Consider the following 10,457-nt stretch of genomic DNA (forward strand, 5'->3'; position numbering starts at 1 on the left):
CCTTGATTAGCATTAAATGGCCTCACAGCTTCAAAGCCTGTCTGATTCTTGCCTAAGGGAATCCTTTGTTGGGAGGTGTTAACTGGCCCTGTCTGGAATTCCCCTGCTTTCAGTGTGTTGTTCTTTATTTAGAACAACAGGCAGGAATCAGGCAGGCTTTGAAGCTACAAGTTTTTTAAATGCTATCAAGGATATTAATTGCAGCATTCACACTTCCATCAGACAAGAGTAACTTTTCCCACCCTGGACCTTCCACAGATATCTAAACCCCACTTGCCTAGTTTCCAACAGACCTCACAATCTCAGAGGGTGCCTGCCATAGATGTGGGCGAAACGTAAGGAGAGACTGCTTCTGGAACATGGCCATACAGTCCGGAAAACTCACAGCAATACAGTGATTCCGGTTATGAAAGCCTTCGACAAGACAACAAACACATTTAAATTGGAAGGAGCGTTTGAAAAATTAGTGTAAGATCCTAGAAGTCCATTTTAAATGAGACTCCAGAACTAAGAAGTATACATAGGATTTCACCCGGTCCCCCATCAGAGCATTACTTTTAATTGAGCGGTTTGCTGAATATGTCTTTTTTCTCCCAACCTCACCTAACAAAGAACCAGGCTCTTTTAAGGGGGACAAGAGTTTTCTGGGGAAACCCACGTGATTTCCTCCCTCCCTCTTTCCCTCCCTTTAGCTTTTCTGCGCCCGAGGTGAAACCTGAACTCTTCACATCGTGGATCAACAATTTGGAGAGAGCTTCAGACTTAAATTATGACCAAGCAAAACAAGCCGACTTCGTTAGAAGCCTTTGTCGGCAAGTAAAGCTAATTAGAAGTGGCTTTTCTCCCAAGAAAGGGCTCACGACGACGCTTCAAAAGCAACATTTGAGGCAACTAACCCCCTCCCCGCTTAGGAACTTTATTTGATCAGTAATAACAACCCAGAGAGGAATGTATCTCCCAGAGCCCTTCTACAGGTATTGGTCAACAGCTTGCTTAACACGGATCACTTGTTTCCTTGACTCGCTTAACACGGGATATGAGCCCGGCCCTTTTGGAGGTTTGTGTGTGCCAAAGATTTCTCACAAAACAGGAGGTCTGGGGAAAATGCCTTTCTTTCTGCAGCACCCTGGACAGCTCCCGGAGCCGGGGAGTGAGACCAAAGAAAGGATTCCTGTCAATTTCTAAAGCAGTAATTATTATCTATTTGTGGCTTCGGGCTTTTTGCCTTCCTACCTCACGCAGGTCCCTCCTCCTCCCCCCCTCCTCCCCCTCCTCCTCCTCCTCCTCCGCTGTGACGGGTTGTTTCTTTTGCCGAGGAGTCCTAAACCGAATCAATACGGAAAGGAGAGCGATTTGGGGGGTCTAGAGAGAAGAGCTGTTGCTGTGTGCCTTCAAATCGCTTGCAAGTTATGGCAGCCGATCACAGGGCCCAATCCTGCGAGTTTGATCTAACCTTTCTCTCAATTTCCTCCTCAGCTTCACCAGAAAGGAAACGTCCACCTTTAGGGCGAGTATATACCCCTTTTACCAGGAGACTGGCACAAACAGGGGGAAGCCATTCCCTTCCCGTCCTGATTGCCTAAAACGCTGTCTTTCCCTTTTTTTTGGAAACAGGATTCGGATCCCTAGTGCAGAATAAAACGAATGCCAGGTCGGATTAGACGGAGACATTTCTCCAGCTTTAGAGGAAAGGATTGGGTTGGTGGGCTCAATCGCAAGCACGCTTTCCCTACTCTTAGGTAACCCCTTTTTATGTATTTAAAAGGCATAAATGGCAGAAGTTCAGCAGCGCAGGTGGAGACTCGAAATTGATCTCCGTTGTCGCTGAGGGAGTCACTCTGGATTAAGGCCCGTAGAGCAGCAGACGAGAGGGCATCAACAAAGAAACTGGGCATCGACTCTTGCTTGATCCTAACTTGGCAACATTTGTCTCATACTTGAGATCACACCCATGTTCCTCCTGTTTTGCCTCGAATTGTCGTGAGAAATTTCCCAGGAACTCCTGTGCATTTGTTCTTGGTTCAAATGCATCATTGTAAAATTATACTAGTTTGGGTACCTGGCGTTGCCTGAGTTATTTGAAAAAGTCAATGTTTTAATTGTACAAAATGCATAAGGTTGTGGGTGAACTACAATTCACATCATGCCAGGTTAACCCCGATTAATAGGAATATATTTTCATAACCTGTTAAGATTATGATTCCAATATGGTTAAACATTCGTGCAGAGCAGTAAAAACGCAGAAGACTAGGGGTTTATGTGAGCAGAGGTAAAAAGAAATTAAACAGTAAGACAAAATATCCAGCCTCCTTTTCCCTTTAAAAAGTCATGCGCATAAAATAAGCATCAGAGACATCAAATAAAATAGCAAAAATATGTTTACTCACAATCTTGCATGATGATGGTCATACAGGCAAAAAACATCTTAGTTCCAAAGAAAAACAGTTCAGGAAACTACATATCTCTTAACAGACAGGAACATCAGCATGGCATGGTCAGGAGCAAAGAGGAAGAGACAGGAAGAGGCATCTGTACATCATTTCCTGTGTGTCCCCAGAAAGGATACACCCATTTCCCATTTCATATGCAAAACCCCCTTAATGGTGTCATCAACTCTGGAATGCAGCTCTGTTCAGGTTACTAGCAACAGACATAACTACTACATAAACCATCCCACATTGAAAATGCATGCATGATTGCTTAGATAACCCAACACCGAGAAACTCCATCTGTACTTAAAGTGAGTTATGTTGGGCAAGTTTGCTCTGGGTACATCATCGATGGGGTTCAGTGTACTCTCTGGTTGTAGGGTAAACTACAACTTCCATTATGGTGAGTCAGTTCCTTCAAATCTCTCCAGTAGGTTGAGTTAGTCATGGGGGTTCTGAGTGGTATGTGTGATCCAGCTCCATCTGCCCTGGAGGTCGTGGTTTCCCTGGTTGTGGGTGAACTACAACTCCCAGAAAGGAAGGTCAGTACCCCCCCCCCCCAACCCCTCCAGTAATCAAATTTCAGCATATCAGGTATGTTCACCAAGTTTGATTCAGATCCATCTGTGTTTGGGTTTACAGTGCTCTCTGGATGTAGGTGAATTACAACTCTCCCAAATCAAGGTGAATTCCCCCCAAAGTCCTCCAGTATGTTATGCTGGTCATGGGGGCTCTGTGTGCCAAGTTTGGTCCAATTCCATCTTTGGTGGAGTTCAGAGTGCTCATTGATTGCAGGTGAACTACAACTCCTAGACATTCCTCCAAAGACCTTCAGTATTTTTTCTTGCTCATGGGGGTTCTGTGTGCCAAGCTAGTTCCAGCTCCATCATTGGTGGCAGAGTGCTCTTTGATTGCAGGTGATCTATACATCCCAGTACCTACAACTCCTAGAAATCATGGTGAATTCTCCCCAAACCTCTCCAGTCTGTTCAGTTGCTGATCAATTCTTCTATTTGCTGTGTGACATAGACAAGAATAGGAAAGGATTATGGGAGAGACAGTGGGCGGGATCATGCAAATTCCACACCAACTGAGAGAGTAAAAAACACTGGGATGTCTGTGGTGGAGGAAACACATAAAATCTAGAACAGTGGTTCTCAACCTGTGGGTCCCCTGATGTTTTGGCTGTCAACTCCCAGAAATCCTAACAGATGGTAAACTGGCTTGGATTTCTGGGAATTGTAGGCCAAAACACCTGGGGACACACAGGTTGAGAATCACTGATCTAGGAGGGAATTGTTCCCATATGAAAGCTTTCACTTTGGTGGTGGGCAGTATGGTGTTTGTGGAGGACATTGGCAGGGCTCTTGGACATGTTCACGGTGCTCTCTATAACCTGCACTGACACTGGAGGTCTCCTGAGTAGTGGGAGCTATAGCTGTTTGTGGAAGTGGAAGTTTGTTTGTGTAAGTAGACACTCCAACCACACACATACAAACATATTTTTATTTTTATTATATGTACAGATTATATTTTATTTTATGTGTCTCCTGCTCACTTCTCTCCTTCTTGTTTTCCCCATGTATAGTATACCCGCTATTTCCTCCCTTGCACTAATGATAGTTTTCTGGAAACAAGAACCTTTAGGTGAGGAGTTAATGACTGGGTGACATGTTTACTACCACCAAGGATAGATCAGCCCAACTTCTCCACCCTGGCCTTTGGGGAAAACCTTCTGGCGTGTCCAGACAAAAGGACTGCAGTCCTTTTTCAACCAAGGAGTCTTCTGGGAATATTGAAAATAGCTTTACTGACTGGTGCTGGGTGCATGCAAGGGAAAGCAAAGCAGATTTCCTTGGAAGTAACCAAAATGACTTTGTAACAGAACATGTGTTTTGTATGCAGCATGTTCCAGGTCAAACTTGGGCAGAAAAGATTTGGGAAAAGTTTTATTTCCAAAACCCTGGGAAAATGCTGCCAGCCAGTATAGTCAGTACTGTTTAAGGTAGTGTCAGTTTTCCAACGTTAATTTAAATTACAAATTGTTTTCCAATAGACCTTTACATCAGGTCCCTCTAAACTGTACTGGATTTAGCTCTCATAACACTATGTAACATGATTTTTGGCCCTGGGTTATAAATGTCCTTTCCTCATTGGTTCTATCAAAAAACATGGGAAAAGTTGATTAAACTGCAAAACTTTGTTTTTGTGGAACATCCTGCAACACATTTTACTATAGCTTTTTTTATGAATATCTCCTCCAGTTTCAAACAATTCAACATAGTTGGTGGCAGCTACAAAAACAAAGTTTCTGGAGTATAACAACTACTTTGAAAGTAAATACCACACATTTAAACAGAAAATAACACTCAAACCAGGAAGAGAAACATTTTCAAATTTTGTTACATAGTGTAATCCACCATCTCTTTGTCTATTCTGGCTACTGCTGATAGGATCTGAATGTTCAGAACTTTGGGTGTACTTCATTTGCCCACCTCTACTCTACCTGTTAGAGATCATTTCAAATTCCGTCACAGATCCTCCTTCCTGTCTGCTTCCTTGAGTGAATGTAAGTTCACCACTTTAGCAAGAGGTGGGCCTTGTCACAGTTGTTGCTTTTTAATGAGCTCCCTTTAAGAAGAGGATATGTATGTATGGACCAAAGACTCAATGTTACTCCTCTAAAATGGTCACCATATTAATACAGATTCAGACCTTCTTCTTCTTCTTTCATCTTTGGTTCAACAGTGGGCATGAAAGATTGGGCCTGAGTCCTAGGCCTGGTTTAGTTCCAATGGTTCTACTTGTTGAGCAAAATTTTCAATTAGGATCTCAGAAACTATGCTTTTAGCAGAGGCAGATCTTGAGATGTGTGGCTAAAAATGGAACCAACTCTGGACTTCATCCTGGCTTCATTGGATGTGGGATTCCAGGAGTTGCAGTCCAGATGAGAAGTAACATTCCTAAGCTGTGCTATGAATGTAGCATTGGGCTTCCAGTGTGCTATTACCACTCCTTTTTAGGAGGTTGCTGAACTTTGAATCTCTCTTGGAGGCATTCTGCTTCCTGACAAGACAGTCTAGTGTTTGATCGGTTTGTTCGAGCCTGGGCTGGTGTATTATCTTGGCTCCAATTACCAGCTGGCAACTTTTATCACAAACCAGTCCCATTGATTTTCAAATTAATATACCCCGTTTTCCCACAAGCCTGCCTGTTAATGGAAACTTTCCAGCACATCCACCCCAAATTAGGAGTGATTTCAAAGAGACACACAGAAGTGGCTGAGATACTAATTGCATCCCCTAACATTACAGTGATGATTATGAGCAGCCCTATTAGTGACCAGCTGCTGAGTTTAAACTAAAATCAATCCCAACTGGAGATTTGTCTTCTTCTCCTTCACCATGGGACCTCTAAGTCTGAGCTTTTTTTACCTTGTCAAAGAAGGGCATGTGAACTATTTCCAGATGGATTTCAGTGATGTGTGTGGTACAGTACTTAAAAAACAGTCTTTTAAAAACAAACTTTTCCACAATTCTTTCATATTAGGCATCTTGTTATGTTAAAGGAGGAATGGTATTCAATCTACAGAAGTAATTGTATGTGAAAAGTAATTAAAGTTCAGCATCAGCTTATTAACTGAGTGCACTTGATAAGGAATTATTATGTTAATAACAGAATGCATTGACATAATCCAGCACGTGTTCAGAGAAAGGTGACCAAAATGGTAAAAGGCTTGGAAGCCTATGAGGAACAACTTAGGGAGCTGAGTATATTTAGCCTGGAGAAGAGAAGGTGAAGACCTGACATGATAACCAACCATGTTTAAATATTTGAAAAGATGCCAAATTGAGGAGGGAGCAATCTTGTTTTCTGGTGCTCCGAAGACTAAGACATGGAGCAATGGATTCAAACAACAGGAAAAGAGATTCCACCTAAACATTAGGAAAAACTTCCTGATGGTAAGAGCTGTTCGTCAGTGGAATGCCATGTCTCAAAGTGTGATGGAGTCTCCTTCTCAGAATATTTTTAGAAGGACACTGGATGACCATCTACTGGTTGTGCTTTCATTGTTTATTCCTGCATGACAGTAGGTTGGGCTAGATGGCTCTTTTGCATGTAGCCATGGAACAAACCATGGAGAAAATAATGATGCTGGGGAAAATGGAAGGAAAATGGAAGAGAGGCCAACCAAGGGGCAAGATGGATGGATGGTATCCTTGAAGTGACTGGCTTGTCCTTGAAGGAGCTGGGGGCGGTGATGCCCAACAGGGAGCTCTGGTGTGGGCTGGTCCATGAGGTCATGAAGAGTCAGAAACGACTGAACGAATAAACAATAACACTTTGTTCCTATTGGTATGCATTGATTTTTTCTACTTGCTTGGGGACTCCAAAGATAGATAACTGGAATATGGGTGAACATTTAACTGAAGGCAAGGATGAGGAACATCAATGTGTTCTTGGAATGCCTAACAAGCATAGGATAGTAGCATGTGTATTCCTATATCATCTGGAAAGACACTAATTCTGTTTCCATAGTTATGTGATTTTAGCATATGTCATAAAAAGTGGAGTAGGAATGTTAGAAAATATCAGTAAGATTCTAGGAATAACAGAGGTTTGGCCGACAGTCACAAGGGATGGCCTAATTTATTTGATAATATAAATTCAAAATATGAACATCAAACTTGCAGTGAACAGAGATTGTACATACATGTGTACGATTAATGAGATTGGGTGTTTTGTTTTTGTTTTGAATGGAACAAGGGACAGATGCTTTAAAATATAATGCTCTGCCCCTTAAACAGACACTGAAATTTGGAAAATGTATTTATATATTCACTGAATGGCTTTTTGTATTCAGAAGTGCCTTCTTTGGAATTACAAATCTGAATAACACCTGAATATTGTATAGCTTTTTTTTGTTTTACATAATTTACATCACACTATAAAAGATGTGTGGCTAATGATAAGCAATATTTAACATCCCTTTGGCATGTTAAATAAGTCTTAAAGTAAATGCATAGGAAAGACACATTTGCAAATGATTTTTTTATTCTGACTTGTAAATAGGGAAATGGTCAATCCAGATTTAAATCTTTAGGTTGGATTGCATGTTTGGCCACAATATAGATAATGAATTGCATTGGAAATATATTCTCTCTCTTTCCGCATCTCTCTGATATATGTATGTGTATACTTGTGTGTAAACATATGTATGTAGGTATGTATATGGAAGAGGGGAAGGAGGAACTGAGGTGACATCATGATTTCTTTATAAGAGATCTGAAAACACCTAAATCAGAAAAACAGTAAGACCCCTGTAACTGCAAAACTCATATCCAAAGTATCACTTACTTACACCTGGGGAAATATGGTCTTTCTAGGTATATTTGCTAGGTCCTCCAGCATGATTTTATGGTATACTTTTCCCAAACATTACCATAGAATCACATTAGAGATCAATGCCTAGAGAGGATGCTTCTCTAGGAACCTCTAGATCAGTGGTTCTCAACCTGTGGGTTCCCAGGTGTTTTGGCCTACAACTCCCAGAAATTCCAGCCAGTTTACCAGCTGTTAGGATGTCTGGGAGTTGAAGGACAAAACATCTGGGACCCACATATTGAGGACCATCTCTCTAAATCCTTCATTGCAACCCTATGATTTACTGGGATTGGAATTTAATTTAATGTTGTTTTGAATAATCCATGGTTTCCAGAAACCATGATCTATCTAGAAACAACAGATATGGGGGTCCTACTGTAAACAGAAACAAAGCTTAAGTGATAAATCTCTAATAAGGCCATTTCTCTATAGCACTGATCAGGTTTGTCAGAAGGACAAATGTATTGGTCTCAGGTTTGTTGCCGTTGTTCAATATAATCCATTCCATCTATCTCAGATAAAATACACTACAGTTCAGTGGATTGAATCAAGACTTAACTTTGCTTAGTGTGCATCCACTGAAGACAAAAGACTTTGTTACAAGTAATACGTGTCCCTTTGATTTAACTCTATTCCACTCAAATTATGAGTCTACCCTAAACCTGAATAAGTCTTGATCCAGCTCACTAAATGTAGGGTTGGCTATGCATTGTGCTCAAAGTGACCACTAAGGTAACATTTGTCCTTGGTTTTAAGAAGCTATTTTTCTATTCATGTTTTTTTCTGGGCTAGAGGTTATTTTGGTCTTATAGAGCCAGCATGGAGTAGTGGTTTGAGTGTTGGACTACTGCTCTGAAGATCAGTGGTTCAAATTCCCACTCAGCCATGAAAGCCCAGTGAGTGATCATGGACAAATCACATTCTTTCTGTTTTAGAGGGAGGCAACAACAAATCTTGCCAAGACACTGTGACTTGAAGTCACATGACAACAACAAACATGCTATCTTTTATCAGAGTAAGATCACCTAAAATGTTCTCTTACAATGCCATATACAGGGGTGATCAGCAGGTACTTCTTCTGTAAAACACAGGAAAACCTTGTGACAGAATGAAACATTTTTGTTTCAATGTTACTGTATTTCATAAACATGCACATTGGTGCTCCTGAAGGTAGAAGCCAGATTTATATGACCAGTTCTATGTGATGGAACTATTATGAGTAGCTCTAAGTCATTGGTTCTGAACCTGTCGGTCCCCAGGTGTTTTGGCCTACAACTCCCAGAAATCCCAGCCAGTTTACCAGCTGTTAGGATTTCTGGGGGTTGAAGGCCAAAACATCTGGAGACCCACCAGTTGAGAACCACTGCTCTAAGTGAACATTTACAATTTTGAATATAAAATATTACGTTTAAAATCTGACTATTTGCATTTTTCATATATTCAATATTTCCTTTCACAACTTAGTTTTTAGAGACACTAACAAAAATGAAAACATTGCACGTTCATATTTCCACAGCAAAGATCTGAAGCACCAACTTGCTGTATGCAGTATATGAACATCTTTTTAAAAATGTACTTCAAAATCCAACAGGAGGTATGATTCAGAATGTTAAATCCAATGAGCAGAACATTTTGGGGCAAAAACATTTTTGCCAGGAATATTTTTTAAAAAATTCTCTTGAATTATAGATGGCTTCCTTGGTAAATGTGCTGTTATTTCCAGGAATATTTCATGTTGTAAGCCAGTCTTCACCCATGTGTCCACATGGTAGATTTATTAAGCTGAAAAAAGTATCTTATGATGGCATAATACTGACTACAGCCTTATTCTAAAGTTTATTCTTTATGGATTGTGAAAAAATGTGTGCAGAGCATGTGGCATTGTGCCATTCTCACTTCCAACATTGCTGTCACCCCTATTTCTGCACCCCTAGATTTTCATGCAAAGGGTGGAAAGTATGCAAAAGGGAACCTATGTATGTGTAGGCTGCTACACATGATTGAAAATTCAGAGAGCTTGCTTACACTTGCCCAGACACTCATTTACTAACATCATTATCAGACCCTGGCAGTGTGGCCATTATGCCAGACCATGGTCTGAGACTACATAGAATAAGTGTCATTAACAGAGCTTGGAAACCTTAATTTGAGGGATTAAGAGTCCCTCAGTGAACACCTAATTTTTCCAAGCTCTTTCATAAACATAGCAGAGAACAGAGGTAGCGAGTGATTTCCACACCAAGAGTGTGATGAATCTTTTCCAGGTTCAGCTAGGCAAAATGACAAATGTGTGGAGGATAGGACTCAGCATATAGGACAGCTCTTTTAAAGTCAAGAATAAAAGTCAAAGCACAGTGGTTCTCAACCTATGGTGTTTTGGCCTACAACTCCCAGAAATCCCAGTCTGTTTACCAGCTGTTAGGATTTCTGGGAGTTGAAGGCCAAAACATCTGGGGACCCACAGGTTGAGAACCACTGTTAAAGTAGATTCACTGCATCCCTGGTGGGGAAGCTACTGATCCCATTGATAGGGAACAGTTTTACACGTGATGGGAGTTTTGCTTGATATTTTTCTTCCCAGTTCACGATGACAAAGAAGAGACGTCCAGAAATACTGTGGTCATAATCGTACCAACAACTGAT

The sequence above is a fragment of the Anolis carolinensis genome, chromosome 4 (genome assembly GCF_035594765.1).
Source record: "Anolis carolinensis isolate JA03-04 chromosome 4, rAnoCar3.1.pri, whole genome shotgun sequence".
NCBI lineage: Eukaryota > Metazoa > Chordata > Lepidosauria > Squamata > Dactyloidae > Anolis > Anolis carolinensis.